General features: G+C 34.9%; 1 protein-coding gene across 1 annotated transcript in view; it reads left to right on the forward strand.

Annotated features, from left to right (window-relative positions):
- Positions 1–2,316, forward strand: part of LOC148828614 (glutamate receptor 3) — a 130,482-nt gene extending 128,166 nt beyond the window's left edge. Inside the window, exon 16 of the mRNA XM_088925601.1 lies at positions 666–2,316. The gene's annotated coding sequence lies outside the window, so the exon portion shown is untranslated. The remainder of the gene's footprint in view (positions 1–665) is intronic.
- Positions 2,317–17,868: the final 15,552 nt, after the last annotated feature.

Below are 17,868 nucleotides of genomic sequence, written 5' to 3' on the forward strand. Positions count from 1 at the left end.
TTTGTTTAAGAGATGAAATTTGGGATTTTAAACGTCCTCTCCATTAGAATGGATTAAATCCAGAGCAATTCATCCTCACCTTGAATTAATCACAATTATGACATCCTATTTGCATGCTGAATTGTTTTAGAAAAAAAATCTATTGCATATGCAGTATTTCATTGCTGCTGACAAAGATCTACTGAGCTCTATCTACAGATTTACAATTTTGGGATAATTTAATTAAAGGGAGTTTTAGAAAAATAGTAGCATGGTATGGAGCTGAGGTAGCTCAGATGGTAAGGGTGTCTATCTTCTGACCAGAAGGTCCTGGGTTCAATCCCAGGTAGGGGCAAGCAATATATCTTGCTCTAATTCCTTCCAGGTCCACTCAGCCTGTTTTTACAAGTGAGTACTGGGGGTTAATCCTTCTGGGGGTAATAGGTCGACCAGAGTGTGATGCTGACCACATCACCTCCAGCTCCAGTGTTGGATGGTCAAGAAAAATGGTGGCCCAATTCCCCCATGGGCCTTTATGACCCGAAAAGGGATCTACCTACTGGTATAGTATTCTTTTAGTTTAGAATTAGTATCTGTACCCTTGAAATGAACCATTGTCCTTTTTGAGGACTGTTCAGGAAATGGGTGTTATTTACAATTTGACTTTCTTTCCCCATGTTACACAGTTTGGAGGGGCACAGTTGCACACAGTATACACGACATCCATGACTGGTTGCAATGGAGAAGATGGTTGGGCTATGGGCCTGGACTGCCCCACCATCACTGCACATTGCCACGGGCGTCAGGCATGGCACGATAATCGGCAGTGAAGCAACAGACTTGTCGTTTCAAGAACTAAATTTTTCCTGCAGTGCCTTATGGAACATTCAAAGAGTCACAACAATGCAACTCATCACAGTAATATTGCTTCGCTTGAAATACAAAAAAAAAACAATGGACGTATGAAGAAATCGTACTCTGTGAACCTTACAGTACAGATTTTTTTATGAAAAGCCATCACTTGCTAACCTAGCACAGCTAGAAGTGCTGGACAAAGGTAAACATATTCAAGATCAGAAGTCATTGGGAAAGAACAACGGTATTCTCAAGAAGGACTATGTTTTGAACAACTTAATTCTTTTATAGCTGGAGTCTGTCAAACAACTGGTCAAACAGCTCCTTAGCAAGAATGAAAATCAGCGTTATTCAGTGTATTGCAGAATCATCCAAATCTAATGTTGAAAAATTTGTGTTCCGAGTCAATGTATTTAAAATAGTTACAAGGGTTTGTTGGTTCAGATTTATTTTAGTAACTAGGAAAGGACACCAGTCATATTGCTGTCCCTTTTGTTAACCCAAGGTTAACCTAAATACTTCTTAAATTAATTTTTAATAATTTAAGGATGAAACGTTTGTTTTTAAACTCCAGTGTTTCTGGTGTCTCAAAACAGGAGAGGAACAGAGTGGAAAGTTGGTGTAGAAGTCTCATTAATGTGGCTGTGAATGGACAACTGAAATAGTTTTCAAAATGATGAAATGATGCTTTGTGCATAACAATATACACTAAAAATATGTACTACTGAAAGACATGTTCAAGAACAGACAAATCTCAGACTAAATTTGGTGTCTGATTGTTAGATAATGTCAATTCTGGAAGAAAAATCAACATAATTGTTGGTTACTCAAATTGGCTGTTCCCATGAACACCTGCTTATTAATTACATCTTGTCTGGATGGTATTTAAAGTCTGAAGTGTTCTTATTTTGGCAGGAACAATGATGAAATTTAATTTGTCTAGAAGTCAAAGTCTAGAATAAAAAAACATCAACAATGATTACTTTGGACAAATCATGTTACATCAGATAATAAAATGCAGAACTGTTTTCAGAGGTTAAAGAGTAGAAAGATCTTAAATCGATTCAAACACAATTTGTTATAAAACATTTAATAAAGTTTATGATGCCTTTGAGACCCAAATTTCTAATTTTATTTTTATTTTGGTAAACATTGCACATTTTCAATCAAACTGTGATATGTTCTGGTGGCATTTATTTCATTTATGGGCACAGGAATTTGTTTCTGCGTTCAGAACGTCGCAAAAAGTATTGAAATGAATTTTGTCTACAGGCCCCAAAGGCCAGGTTTTAAAATCAAGTTGAATACATTTCCATTAATACTGTTATAATTATTTCACCCTCTATAAGAAAACTGTGATTCCATAGTCTTTAAAGTATGCCAAGAAAGGATTAAATATAAATAACTACAAATTGTGGAAAGATAGTTTTCTAAAAAAATTAAAACAGAAAAAAAGAAAAAGAAAAATAATAAAAAAAGAAACCTGTACATTTGTTTAAAAAAAGTTAATTTATGGGAGTGAAGCCTTCAGAAAAGAACGTCTGGTTTTATTCTTTTTAAAACTGCATGTAACAAGTGTTGATTGCATAACAAGTTCCGCTACTTACGTCAAGCTGTAGAAGGTCAACAGTAGTATCTCAAGATTTTTTTTTCATTTTGTTCTTCCTTATTTCTTTATTTTTTTTGTAACTGCACTTCAGCAAACAGAAATTGCCAAGCAACCTAGCGACTACAAAAGTAAAGTAAGAATTGCATGTGTGGGCATAATTTACTAAGCCTCATTAATGAGGTGTTGTACAAAGAGTTTTAATACATTTTGTAAATAAAACTGTATAGAAAAAAAACAAGTCTGTGTTTTTTGTTTTTGCACAATTAAATTAAATTACCCATGAATGTGAGTTGAGTGTATTCTCTTGACCCTTAAATGTTCCATTACCCAAATAATGCAATTTTATCTAAAATAAAGAATTATTTGTCCATACAATAATTCAATAAGCTGACCAAAAAGTAGCCTTTTAAGGTTTCAGTTTGCAATCTCTGCATTTAAACAAAATATTCGGAATATGGCACAACCCTTTTATCACAGTACAGAATTAAAATAAAAAAATATACACTTTAGAAGAATTCAAAATGGAAGAAATTATGTTTCCATAATAAAACTCTACAGTAGTATGTATAACTTCATTTCTAATCCACAAGGTCATGCCAGGAATCTATTATAATGCTTCAGTATCCTCGACAGATTAATTTACAGTTAAAGACATCCATAAGCTTTAATGGACACGTGTTTAGGTAATAACTACCCAGGCAGAAAAATTGTGGCAGCAAGTGCCATGTCCATTGATTTGAAATGTAAAACTGGATTATTCTGGATACCGCGTAGAATTGGCAATAGGGCAAGAATTAATAGACAAAGAAGTTATTAAACAAATGCATTTAAACAATACAGTACATTCCACCGAAGATTACATTTTAATTTTAAAGCAATCACAAAGTTTCCATTGTAACAAATATAATTTTTAGTCTTTTTTTTCCTACTACATTGCTGTACATCGCCGTTATAAAAATGATCTAGCAAGGATTTACACACATCCTGCAATATCGCTTAACTTTAATTCTTAAAAGGCCTTTATTTTATATGTTGTGGTGTACGAGTATTGAAAATAAATGATAATTAGCCCTTTTACTTCACATAACAATTCCAAACCACTGATGTTATTTAAATAAGATATTAATGAGCAAAAGTCATTTTTACGTATTTGTTTTGTATACATTTTTTTTAATTCCCTAAAACACTGACCTTTAATAAATTAAAACAATATGCCCAGAATTTTAACTCTTCTGTAAGAACCAGTATAGAAGAAGGAAATGTGACTTCTTTTACAGGTGATTATTAACTCCTCATTCATTTTCAATAAACATCTGCTCCAATACAGTAAGCATGTTACTAATCCACTATAATTTCACAACGGTATTTTTGCTGTTTTTCTTATGTTCGTTGACAATATTCTGCGATGTACCAAGGTTGTTCAGAAAGGAGTGTTATACATCTTAAAAAAATTTTCACTACTTTTTTAGTTAACATATTGTCTGCTCTAATCAAAAGGAAAAGGAGTCCACTGAGAAATCCTAATGAAGGCAAAAGCATTTCCATCATTACAAATATGTTTCAAGAAGCAAATAAGGTGGATTTACACAATAAGAGAAGAATCAATTAAAACCAGCAACCATTATGTTTAATTGCTGCCCCTTTTATTTCAATTTTAATTTTAGATTTTAATTTGGAGGAAATTGCACTACGCAAGTTAATAGCACACTGGGGGATGTAGAAAACAGTTGCTGAACTGGGAGAAAGCCAAGGGGATAGCTAATTTAGTTTTAATTACATCTCCCACAAGCCTACCGCTGTAAATTGGCTTGTTTGTGTTGGACTCTGGGTAGGGGACACAGATTAAAATGTGGACTGGCAAGACATGATGCTGTCATCTACCTTAAGACAACAACAATACACAGCTGGAGAATAACTGTCGCCTATATAGTTATATCTTCCATTATCCCCAGCTGTGGGTTGTTGGGGTTTTTTGCAGAATATAAATATACTGTAGGTGAATAATTATTATTTTAAAATGACTAAAAGAGAAAAAAAATAACTGGGCTCAGTAAAAACAATACATTTTCTACTTATTAATTTAAGGCATCACTTGGAAAAAAAAACAAATGTACAGACATAAAAAGTGAAGCTATGGAAGCAAGTCTTGGACAAGACAACCTAAGTCAGGCATTCAACATTCCAGAAGGTGACTGCAAATTTTCATTTTTTATTTCGTTTCAAATAACGTTTCAATAAGGATTATTGGTTAGCTCCTAACTGAGGTACAGTTTTAATTAAGGTTACAAGTTTCTTAATCCCACCTTCTCTGCTCTCCTTCCTTTCCCCTTTTCTCTCCACATTTGGTCAAGCATCTAATCCACATGGCTATAGCCTGTATCTGTTTCATCTCTCCTCCCCAGTCCTTGTTTTCTCTTTCCCTGCTGGAGCCCCCAATCACCCACTTTTACTCCTAACCATGAGTGTACCTGGACATTTTCATTAACAGCTCACGCTGTCCCTAGGCAGCTACAGTGAAGAGTCCCCCCCATTTACCACCTCCCTTACTTGATGTCTGTCTGGTGTAGTGCTGGTCCTCAACTGTTTCCCTACTTCCATAAAACACCGCTTACTGTAAAACCTGGCCGACCATGGGTATGTGCACATCTGTTCTAGCACCCATCCATCTGCCCCAACAGCACTGTTACAGCATTTTCTCCCTAGCATATATCTTATAAGTGATGGGGGGTGTGACAGCACTGATCTCCGACCAGCATTGTCATTTTCTCAGCCAGCCAAGTTAAAGCCAAAGTATTTAAGCACACTGTCTCTTTCTATTCATTGTCTTGTTTCATCATTATTAGAACTTGTCTGAACAACTAAACTACAGGAAGGGAAGTTGGGTGTCTCTTAAAATGCCTTTATTTTGTAAATAATGGTTCATGCTTGCATTTAAGCTATATTATTCCCATTACTTTACCTGTAACAGAAATTCAACTCATTGGTCTATAATTTCCTTTTTCAGTTCTGTCCCCATTTTTATGGAATGGTTTTTTTTATTTGCAACTCCCCAATCTGTGGATGTTGCTCATATTCAAAGTGAGAATTAAGAAAAGGTCTATGAATAACATCTCTCATGTCCCTAGGTATGACTGGAAAAATACCTGATGCTTTATTTAATTTTATCTCTTATAGCCACTCTAGACCCTTAAGTTATGCTAAAATTACACAGCACGGCTGAATCCTGATCTATAAGAAGTAAGCAGCATGTAATTGACATTTATTGTAAACACATGGATAACCTATTTATTTAGCATGTTGAATATATTCTTACTGAATTCTATGTTTAATCTCCTAGTACCTCATAGGGAGTTATATGCAATTCCGTAGCCTCATATTCTTGCATTTTATTCCTTATGCTTCTTGCATTGATGTATAAGCATTTAAGAATGGATGAGTTATTTGTTCTAGGCGTATTTGAGCCCAACAGAATTAGCCTGTTTTGAGCTCCTTGGTCCTAGGTTTCCTAGTTTAAATACTGCTCATCTTCTAAACACATACTCTTTCCCAGTACATCGGTGCCCCTCAGGTTCAAGTGCAACCTGTCCTGATTGAACCAGACACTGGGAGAAATCCTGAGAAGACACTGCTCCTAGGTTTACAAGCTAAAACTTAAAATTTGTCTTGCAGAATCATCAGCCTACGTTTCCCTAAGTCAATTGTTCAAAAATCGATCATGGCAACTGGATCCTACCCAAATGGCCAGGAGCCTATCCAATCATCCATACAACACTCTTTATCACCCATGCACACTACACACTCTACATCTCTAATAATTCAGTCCTCACTATTATTACATCTACAATACCTCCCTCTTACTGAGATGGGTAGAGGTCTCCTGGGTGCCCAATAGTTCTCCCGGTTACTTACAGGCTGTCAGTGACTAGATCTGTCTCCAGTAACACCTGGAAGTATTTGGACACTCCACGCTCTGTGGATACCACCCCTGTGCAGTGTGCATGATCTTCCCTGCTGATGCAGCCTTCAGTCAGCCACCTATCTGTCTCTTTCAAGTCTGAAGGCTCTTGGTCTGTTGCTTGTGACATACTGTACACACAATCTTCATATAGCACATGACAGCTAGTTCTTGTAAATGTTAAATTTGAGATACAGCATAGATCAGCAGGTTGGGTCGCAAGCCAATTGGTATTGGACAAAAGATGTTAACTACTGTAGCTACAGTATCAGTGTTAACAGGGGAAAACTCTCTGGATGTCTGCATCTAGAAAGTCAGTCATCCCGCTAATCACTGTTTATTAAATACCCTTAAATTCTTAAATTATGTATAAACTAAATATATTTATGAATGCAACCTAAGAAAGAAAAGGGATTAAGTATTTAGTTAATGATTGACATTTATTTTTTGCCACAAAAAATATACAGTATGGAGAGAGTGCAGAAAGTGTGAGTGAAGAATAAAGAGAATTAAACTAAATGTATTTAATTTTAAAATTAATGCTAGCCTATGTGTTTTATATATTAAATATGGCAGAAAAGCAAGAAAAGAAAGCAACAGACTGGATAGTAGGGTATTATAAATTAAATAGTACAAAAACATGTGACAATTAGTTTTTAAAGACCTTGGATTTATCTACTACTGTGTTAAGGTAAATAAACGTGATTACTTCTGACTGCTTCACACAAAAACTGTTGCTGTTGAGCAGGCAAAAAACAAGGAAAAAATGGAGCTTGGAAATAAACGGTAAAAATTCCTCCTCAGCTCCCTAAGGGTACCAGTCCCACGTTTCAGGAGCAATAGTGTATTTATTTTTATCTAAATTGAAAAAAATCACAAAACTGAACTACAACCAACAAACAAGCTATACTCTTTTCAACAGATATTTCCTCATCTGTGCTATCCATGAGCAGTATTTACAGAATCCTACCTCATCCTTCCTTATCAACTATTCTGCAATATATAGTATATATATAAAATATAGTAGAAAAAATAAAGCATATTAGAAAGATGAAGAGAGAAATTGAAAGGAATGTTGGAATTGAAACTAGAATCTAAAAGTTATTTCAGTACTACAACAGCAAACTATTCAAACTGAAGCAAATCCTTCAATTTATAATGGAAATCTTCTAGGAAATGCAAGGGAAATGACTGATATAACTATTAACTACATGCATCAGGCAGCTGAAGGAAGAAATACTTTATTAAATGGCATAACCATAGAAAAGGCAGAAGTGTTTTTGGTACTAGAAGCACTCAAGATCAAATTGTAATTACATATGTTTCCTAGCAAAGTCCAAACTATTCAGAAACCATAAACAATGGGTATTGTTTGTAAATTGTATATCATTTTTATTTCATTGTGCGCTGTATCAGGATGATACTGTTATTTTTGTCTTCACCTATCTGTACACTGCCGTACACTGTATTCCAAATTAGAGAATCCCTCAAATTCTGCTTGGTAAAGCATCAGCTTGAATATCTAGTATCAAAGCAGAACAGGATTGTCTGGTCTCCATCTTTGTGCAAGAGTTTTTTTCATTGCAATTAAGTTGGAAGCTGGGGATGATCCCAAAATAGTAGGGTAGTAGCTAGTACTCAACTTAGTATGCAACTCTGTACTAAATCTCCAGATTCATTGCAATTGACCCAAGGTGTTTGCCAAGCTGCAGGTGGACTAACAAGCAAGTGAATACAGCAAAGGAAAGACAAGGAAGAAAGGTTAGGAAGACAGGGAGAGGAAAAAACAGGAGATAACAAAGAAACAAGAAAGAACCTAACCATCAGATTCCTCATCCTTAAAGCCTGTGCATCCAAATCTGTGTCAGAAACCTGTTCTTATCAGTGTTGGAAACCAGATTCTGGTCTAACGTGAACAGTATTACAGAGAGTGTGCCGTCTCATTTATTTTAGAAAATTTGAATTTCCTGTATTCTAAAATCCCCAGCATAAAAATGCTCTCTTTTAGTTTGGTGATGAATTTTTGGAATAGGGAGATGGAATCGCATTCACTTTTGCACATCCATGTTGTAAGAAGGGAGATTTATTTTTCACATCCATTTTTTAGAATGCAGGTTTATCTCTTCTTGTTTGTGAAGGTGTTTCATAGTGTGGTTTGGGTTGCAGGGCTAGAACACTGAATGTTCTGGATCTGTAAACCGTAAGTTCTGGAAAGAATAGACATGTACGTATGCGTTTTTTATTTTGTGTTGTATATTTGTTAATTAGTGATAATGTGTTTCTTGACAAGTCTAACTCAAGAAAGGGGTAGTAACAGGAACTGAAGAGCTTCCAATGTAGTACCCATACAAAAAAAGGATTGACAATGGGAATCAAATAACTATAGACCAATTGGTTATGGAACCAGCTGTGGTGTATTTATATCTTCAAAATGGTTTTGGTAAAATTTATTTTAAAATATTAACTCTGAATTACAAAATGGTAGGTATTCAGGGAAATGCAAGTGTTTGATTAAGAACTAGCTAATAGATAGGAAACAGATAATGAGTGCATACTCATAATGGGGTGATATATTTAGTGGAGTACCACAGGGATCTGTACTAGGACAACCACTTAATTTAGATCAGTGTTCTAAATTCTAGCATAGTGAGCAGTCAACTTTTCAAATGATTCCAAATGAGGAGGATTAGTAAACACTGTAGACGCAGCACATGAAATTCAAAAGATTTAAATAAAATTCAAGACACGGCAAATACCTGGTAAAAGATGTTGAAGTGCAGAGTTTTGCTTGCGGGTAGCACAAATATAAACTATAAATATAAAAGGCAAAGCAGTGATATAGATGAGGTCACTTATGAAAAAAAAATTGGTGTTTATGTTGACGTATCATCTATGTCTTCTAGACAATGCAGAGAAACAATCAAAATGACAAATAAAATGTTAGGATATATTGTTAAAGGTGTAGAATTTAATGCTAAAATTGTTTAATGTAATAGCCAGGCCTCAAAGAGAATACTGTTTACAATTTTTATCCACTCCGTTATAAAATATTGCTGCTCTGGAATAAGTCTAGAGAAGAACAACCAGATACATGCCAGTCTTGAACAGATTATGAAAAATACTGATATAAATATTCAAAATCCTCAAAGGCATTGACATAGTCTACTCAGACGTTCTTTCAGAATGAACAATGAACCAAAATTCAGAGGACACAACTGGAATGTACATGTGGATGGGCATTTAAAACCAACAAGAAGAGACACTTCTTGAACTAAAGGCTTATAAGAATCTGGAACAACCTATCCAGCCATGTTGTTGAATCCAGTACCATGGCTTCATTCAAGAAACAGCTGGATGACATCCTTGGATTAGTTAGTTACTAAAACAAAACAGATGAAATTTTTCAATTTTTCTTTTGTAATTTCTAGTTCAGGCTCTGGCAGTTGATTTTAACTCCCACTTTGGTCAGACTCTGTCTGGTCAGTGCTGACTCCTTGACAAGAAGTCCACCCACTCCAACTCTATGGAAATTGGATGCTTGCTCACCTTTTCTCTTTCTCACTTTTCTCATGTTACTCCAGTGCTTCATAGTATTTTCATTTTGCTTTGAACAGTACTGGCAATGCTCTTCTAGCTTGTTCCAGTTTTATAATCATTTCTTAAATCATTTTATCTAATTGTACTTGCCATAATTGTTTTTCCTCTTCTTCCACAATATGCAGTATGTGCATACAGTAAAGTAAGCTACCATGGATAATATGCCATCCACTAAGTGAATAATAATGATAATAATAATAGCGTAACTTATTGTGTAGTCATTTCCTTGTTTGCCAAATGTAGAATTTTCTTTGGGTATCTAATCCTGCAGTCTCTCTCCCTCAGAAGCTGTAACTTAAAGTCTCTCATAGGAGATCTCCTAAGCTAATTCATGAATCACTCAACCAGGGGACAGAGGACCCACCAAATCCAAAAGCAGGAGTTTACAAAGCTGAATATATATAGGAATTATGTTAAATAAAAGAATAATATCACTCACACTAGTAATGATTTAAAAAACACAAACAAATTCAAGAATTCAACTTTGCTAAAGACTTAGTGTGTCAAAAGGACACTAGAGAGCTAAATCATAAAAAGAGGCCACTTTTGAAACAAAGATGCAAAAACTAAAAGGATGCCAGTGCATTCCTAATATTTTCTCATAAAAAGGGGAAAGTTTGTTCTGCCTAAGCAACCTAGTATTACAGACCTCTCCATTCTGTAGTCTGGGGATTTCCAATGAACAAGGTTCTTTATTTAGATGAGCAACTGTGATGTCAATAACATAAATGGACAAAGCATTCAGATTGACAAGATACACCAACCCAAGTGCAGGTATACAAACTAGTAGCCCTTGGCTAATAAACATATAATATTAATGAAGTTTATAACTATAATTAGGGAATGATGACAGCAGCAGAGTTGCAACCTGTCTCAGCTGTGATGTCATTTCCTTACTTAAAACATTCTATAATGTAATCCCTTTCTCTCTCTTGCATATGCTTTTTGTATTTCACATCCACCCCATCTCCACCTCTGTTGCTGCCCCTTGGTCACTTCTAAATCTACAGTACATGGGGGACTTAGCCTCCTTTTTCTGTAGCTAGGAAGTATGCCTTCAGCCAAGCAGGCTAAGCCAAATTTTATTCTGACTAAAACACTCCATACACCTTTCAATATGCTTATTTCTTGGGTGTTGTTATTCCTAATCAACTGAGATTTAGTCACAATTCACAAGAGTAACATTATAAACCATTGTTATAAACACACTGATGAGCTAATACACACAAACTAGAACCAATGGTTTAAATATGAAGTGAAAAAAACTTACATTACACAAGTAAAGCAGGCATGTAATAGCCTTTAATCTTTTACACAGCAGGCCTACCCCGAGTTAAGTCCAGGTCAGGCAAAAAAACTTGTGTCTGCTTCCAGATCTGTAGAGGCAGTACAAGAAAATACTTCTCTCGTATTTCTCTCTTCAGCTGCTCCCTTTCTCTTGTTGTCTTGCAATTAAAACTACGATAGCAAACCTTACGGGATCACATTCTGTTTGCTTGTTAATTACCATACAGTACAATCAGGAATGACACTTGGAGTGTGGACCAGACCTGGAAAAGAGGGAAAAAACTCAAGATAAAGAGAGCATACCACACTTGCCAATTATCATACAAAATTACCTCTAAGAGTCACTATGCAGTTCGCATACAGTTGTATCCCTAGGCTTATACCTGTTACAGTCCTTGTTATGCCATATGTTTCAGTAGAGAAGATCTGAGTAATAAATATAAAAAGATCTGAAAACCACATAAATCAAACCTACTGTAATTTTATGTCTATGCTTCATTCATGTTACTTAAAATAATGCAGTTTGTTTAATCTCAGTCCCATGTGTTATTTCAAAACAGTTCAACCTTGCAGCTGTTATATTGCTTTTTTTCCTGGATTCTCCTTTGCCTTAGTATTCATAAAATACAAGGGGTTAAGTCTATCCATGGAGCTTTAGCTAAAGGATTTTGTTAAGCTCTAGTATCAAGGTGTTCTGATATAGATGTGCTTAGACTATGGTTTCATACGTAATATAAAAACCTACACCCACTCCATCCACATTCTTGGATAATACTCTTGCTGGTTGCACTTTTCATTGCAAGATAACACAGCAACATCTCTGCATACTGGAAATCTTTTTAAAATAATATGGATCTGCACTGTGTGTCTGTCTGCATGGCTTTGCTTTTGCAATACACTAGGAAGCGGCAGGAATGTTCTAGAACAAACTGCAAAAGTGTTTGTTCAGACACAATTTATGGAGTTTTAAACTCAAAAACTCAAAGCCTAAACTCACCCAGTTGTACTCTTCTGCATGTATTGTTTATGTTTTATATATATACATTTCATGAATCTCATCTTGCATGGATCTATTTCTTAATCCTCTGTCATTTCCAGGTACATGGATGCATTGAGTTTTATGGATTTTTTAGCCAGTGCCCTAGGTTCTACCAAGAACTCCACCCCTGCTTTGGGTCTCCTTTCTTTCAGATACTCTCTTAACTCCAAACCCTTGTTGCTCCTTCCTCGGGCTCCCAGTTCTCGACCTCCATACTGCAAAAGATCCGCTATGAGGACTCTTATCCTATCTCTGTCACTGCTCTAGATTCTGGGAAAGTTATGTAAAATAGTCACGTTTGCAGATAATACCAAGTTATGATGACAGCAATGAAATTCAAGACTGGACACCCTGCAAACACCTGGAAAAAAATGATGTTTTATGTAGACAAGCAAAGTACGCGAGTATGCAGCAAAAACATAAACTATCAATATAACATAGGAATCACTGAAAAAGAAGAGGTTACCTAAAAAAAGATTTGTTGGTTCATGTTGACACATCATTTACATTTCTAGATAATATCAGAAGCTATTAAAAAGGTAGCAAAATGTTAGGATACATACAGTAGTTGAAAGCAGAGCATTAATATTAAGTAATGTTGTGTTAAAATTGTATCATTTATTCATTTAGAATATTGCGTACAATTTTGTCCACCATGTTATAAAAAAGATATTGTTTTTTTATAATTCTAAAATCAGACATTGGGCTGTGAATACATGTTTAGACCCTTGCACAATTTTCACATTTTGTTTCTTTAAATCTTGCAGTCATGATACTTTAATGTAGCCATTTAGTTTGGCTATACACATACTACAATCTAAAAACTTAATCTAAAAATCAAAAAGAATAAATAATTAATACAAAAAAATTGAAAATGCATTTCTTGAGCATTCAAAACCTTTGCTGAGGTAAATCTAATTAATTTAGGTGCATAAAGTAGCTTAATGAGCCACACATTAGTTGAGTGTCTGTATCTTAATGCAAAAATACTGGTTCACATGATTTCAGAATAAATACATCTACCTCTGAGGTCCCTCAGTTAGGTAGTCATTTCAAGCTATGACTCAACCACGAAGACTTAGTAGCTTTCAAAACAATTAAGAAATAAAGCAGTATAAAGGCACAAATGGGAGAAGGGTATAAAACATTTCAAAGATCCATGATCTTAGAAGCTGATCTTTAAGAAATGGAAGGAACACAGACACTAACTAAATCAGGCTGTGCCACCAACCTGAGCAGTCAGGCAAGTAGGACTCTGATTAAGGATGTCACTGTGAGACCAAAGGCGACTTCGAAAGAGATATGTACAGTAATTCAGTGGCTGAGATGGGAGAAAATGTCCGTGGGTCAACAGTATCCTTATTACTCCATAAAAGGGGACCAAAGTTATATTGCAAAGATGTGGAAAAGGGGTTAGACATCACAAAAGTGGAACTTTTTTGTCTAAATAGACAACATCATCCCTAATGTCAAGCATGGTAGAAGCACCATTATATTATAGTTCTAGTAAAGATTATTTCAATGCTGCAAAGTAGAAAGCAACATTTTAGCTGTTAAGCCTTCTTTAGATGCAAGGGAAAGAGAAATATACAGTAGCAGAGATATAAAGCACAGGAGAACAAAGGATAGATCTTCCAAATTAAGGAAGATCTGTGGGAGAGCTGTGAAAGGCTCAATCTGTAAATGAATGGAGAGATATTAAAAAGAAATCAGTCTAAACTTAAATAATGAAAAAATATTAATTCACTTAAACATTTGGGCAATATAGTGTACAACATGATTTTATTCATGCTATATTAAATAATCTGTCTGATATCTTATGTAGATAAACCTCACTGCATCCTTCTATAAACTCTTGCAATAGAGCAGTATATACAGTATACTATCTAAATCCATTGGTCTGAGATTTTATACTGTAGCATTGAGACAGTTAGTATATAAACTAAAATCAAAATTATGAAAATTGCTGTTCAGGGATTTGTAATGCCAAAAATATATTAATAACATTAAATACAGTTTCTTAAGTGGAAATTGAAAACTTCCTTGACTTCCTTAAGTATTTTTATAGCTGTACCCTGCTGCTGCTATCCCATGCTTTTATTACTGCCTGATGGTAAATCAATTTCACAATAATATTGCCTATATATATAATAATAATAATAATAATAATAATAATAATAATAATAATAATAATAATAATATTGCGTATTTAACAGTATATTTACTTAGATTTAATACCTAGATGTATTCTAATCTTAGTGCCCCGAATCAAAAGCATTCAGCTTTTTGTATAAAAATTATAGAAAACAAAGGCAAAGAAAAAAAACAAAAATCTAAAATAATAATAATGGAAATTAGGAAATTAAGAAAATGTCATTTTAATCAACACAGAACTACAGAATACAGAATACAGGACTTTCTTCTTTCCTCACTGCCAGACTACAAACTTGTTACTTTCTTCATTGTCATACTACATTGACATACTCTGGATGCTTTCCACACACACAAGTAAATTACCTTTTTATTCATCAATTCACACCATCAGATGCATGATAATTGTGTATACAGTAGATCTGAGTAACTGAAGTGACTCTAGTTGGTTTTGAGTGTTTCATTTTGTATCTACAGTATCTACAGCATTTTAGAACCATTTTCACCATTGGAAACAAACTTGATAGACATTAAACTAAACAGATTCCAGTTCCAGACATAAAATTAAAGGTGTCAACATACTGTAGCTTTCCATATTTGAAAAAAAATGGTTGCTACAGTGCAGTTGACATGTAATGAGAGGAAAGGGTTAACAATACAGAACAGAGAAATGACTGTGGAATAAAAAGTTTTGAATATGAAAATTATGAATATGAATTATGTTGAAGCTTGAGTCAGGTTGTCAAGTACAATCACTGCTACATTGGAGGTACATAACCCAGATTCTTTGCTGGCTCCCTTCCATTTAGTTCAGCTACCCAAGGGCTTATCAAGTACCTCAGAACAACACTGACACTCCTTGGAAAAGGTAAGACTAGGAGATGAAAGTTAACCCCATGGTTCGGTTTGTAACCAGACTGTCAAATATACAGGGACAAGGGCAGTGTGAAACATGCTCATTAAACCTAGGAGGTAAATCAAAAGTACCACACAATCTAAAAATGTATCCTGTCTATACTTTCAACCTCTTTAAATCAGTTTTGTAAAATATGTTGCGGTGTATCCTTAGACTAAATAGATTTAGGAAGCAAATTACCTTTTTTGCCGTAAAATGACATTGTTTCATGACCATGACCTCATTTATCTACACGCAGATTTATATAACATGTAAGCAGCACACTGTATAACTTCAGATGACATCAAAGTTCAACATCACATAACAGGAAGAATGTGACATTCAGATGGTTATTTATTTAGTTTACTCTGTGCAGTTTACTATGAAACATGCACATGATACCTGAAAGGTTTAATAGCAGAACTGGGTCAGGCTGTCCTTACTGGCCTTCTTGTCTCTATATTTAGCTGCCTGTGCATCTCTGTGACTGCACACTCTCACTTTCACAGAGAGAGGAGATTAAAGGGTCAGGCATCTCAAGGACAATTGACATTTCTGGTTTAGCACCAATCATGCATACTTTGTGAGCATGAAACACTTTATTTTAAAGAACTGAAAACCCCATGTGCTTGAGAAAGACAGACACTCCTTCCTACTTACTGTGACACTCGAAGTCCATGAGAGTCCATGAGAGTTTAGAGTAAAGAGTGATGCTTATGCCAAAGAGACAAAAAATCAAAAATTCAGTGAATGATTTAAAAAGTTAGTGAGGTACTCTGTAGTTATAGATTTTCTTTTTAATTGTGCTGTTGAAGGTAGCAACTTAAAAGCCTCCACACACTTTTTTCCTATTCTATACTAATTTCAATATTATTGTGCAAATGAGTATTTATATATAATGTATAATGAGAATTACACAGCAACCTCTCTAAATGCATCCAGTAAACATAAACAGTACTTAGTCTGACACCAAAGTGGGACAGTAACTTAAACTGACTTTTAGAAATGAAATGATTATTAGGTTTGTGATCCAATACAAAAAGTTGTAGAACTCTTAATAATTCTTAATCATATGCTTATACATTATAAAAAAAAAAAAATTATCTGTTTTTTTGGATCAAGAATGGGGACTGGTCATTACTGGGATGAAAGATCTCCAAGAAAAAACAGTTTCTTGATGTAGGTGGTGTTGGTGGACCCGAATTTCAAAGACCAATACCCCTGAAAAGTAAATGGGGACACTGTTCAGATTGGACATTAAACTGAGGTCCTCACTACTTGGTCAGTAAAATCCCATGCTACATTTCAAAAGAGTAGGAATTTTAACCCTGGTGTTCTGGCTGAATCTCACTCAGAATTTGTATAAACTGTCTGTCATAAAGCTCCCTGTTAATTTGGTTGGAGAAGCAATGTCTCTGTTCTTAACCTAAACTGCTATGCAGTGGGACTGCTGGCACATAATGGTTGTAATGCACCAACGTGAGGAGTGCAGCACATCAGTGGTGGATGAGGTGGTCCCCTCCTAAATATGAGGAACTTCTGGGATCATTTGGCATGAAAACAGCTATACAAGAATCAAGGAATACAGGACATGTGTCAATGTCTCAATGAAACAGACCCATTTAACACAAGTAACTCTGAATGTATTTATCTAACCATTGTAAACTTTGAAAACCAATGAAAGAGGTAGAAAATAGAGATTTTAATTAAGCTAATTCATTAATTTTAACCGGTTTATTGCCTGTACTTTGTTAAAATATTAAGAGCATTAGCAACATAAGACACAAAAGATAAAACTCGTACCAAGTATTCATTTCTTAACACCCACAAAACCAAAATAAGAGATAAGCTGCCTTCTAAATTAAATAGAATACAACCTGTATTCTATTTTCTGTATACAAGTCTCTCTCTGTAAACCCGAATGAAATAAATCGGAACCCATCTCCCTTTTCTAAAAAGTACCATCAAAACAGGAGAGACCATTTTTAACCTAGGGATTTTTTTAAAAATCAGAAATCGGGGAAATCAGAGTTCCCTAAAAACTACAGAATTGACCGATCTTTTAGCAAGATTCAAGTACTTACTCAAATCTGGTCTTTTCAGATTATCTTGACAAGGACCTCTCACTTGACACACATTGTCTTTTCCAGTCTTATCTCTCTCTCTTGTGGTCCATTCTTCCCCTCTATTCTATCTTGATCTGATCTTATATGTTGTCTCTCTTGACTGTTGATTGACACTAAATCATTTGCCCAGAGCTTAATTAACTAAGGTAAACCAATGTAAACTATACATGCGCTTTGATCACTGAATCTGGACTCCCTATATCTCAGCAAACATCTCCTTTGCTTTGAAGCTGGAAATGTTGACACTAGCTCAATATTGTAAATTGTTTCTAGATTATTTTGAGACACATCCATAGTCACCTACAGCTGTAGTAATATATTAGACCACATGGATTATTAGACATACAGTACATCTGTTGGATGTTTCATATTTTT

This window comes from Atractosteus spatula, chromosome 9 (assembly GCF_055471065.1).
Source record: "Atractosteus spatula isolate fAtrSpa1 chromosome 9, fAtrSpa1.hap1, whole genome shotgun sequence".
NCBI lineage: Eukaryota > Metazoa > Chordata > Actinopteri > Semionotiformes > Lepisosteidae > Atractosteus > Atractosteus spatula.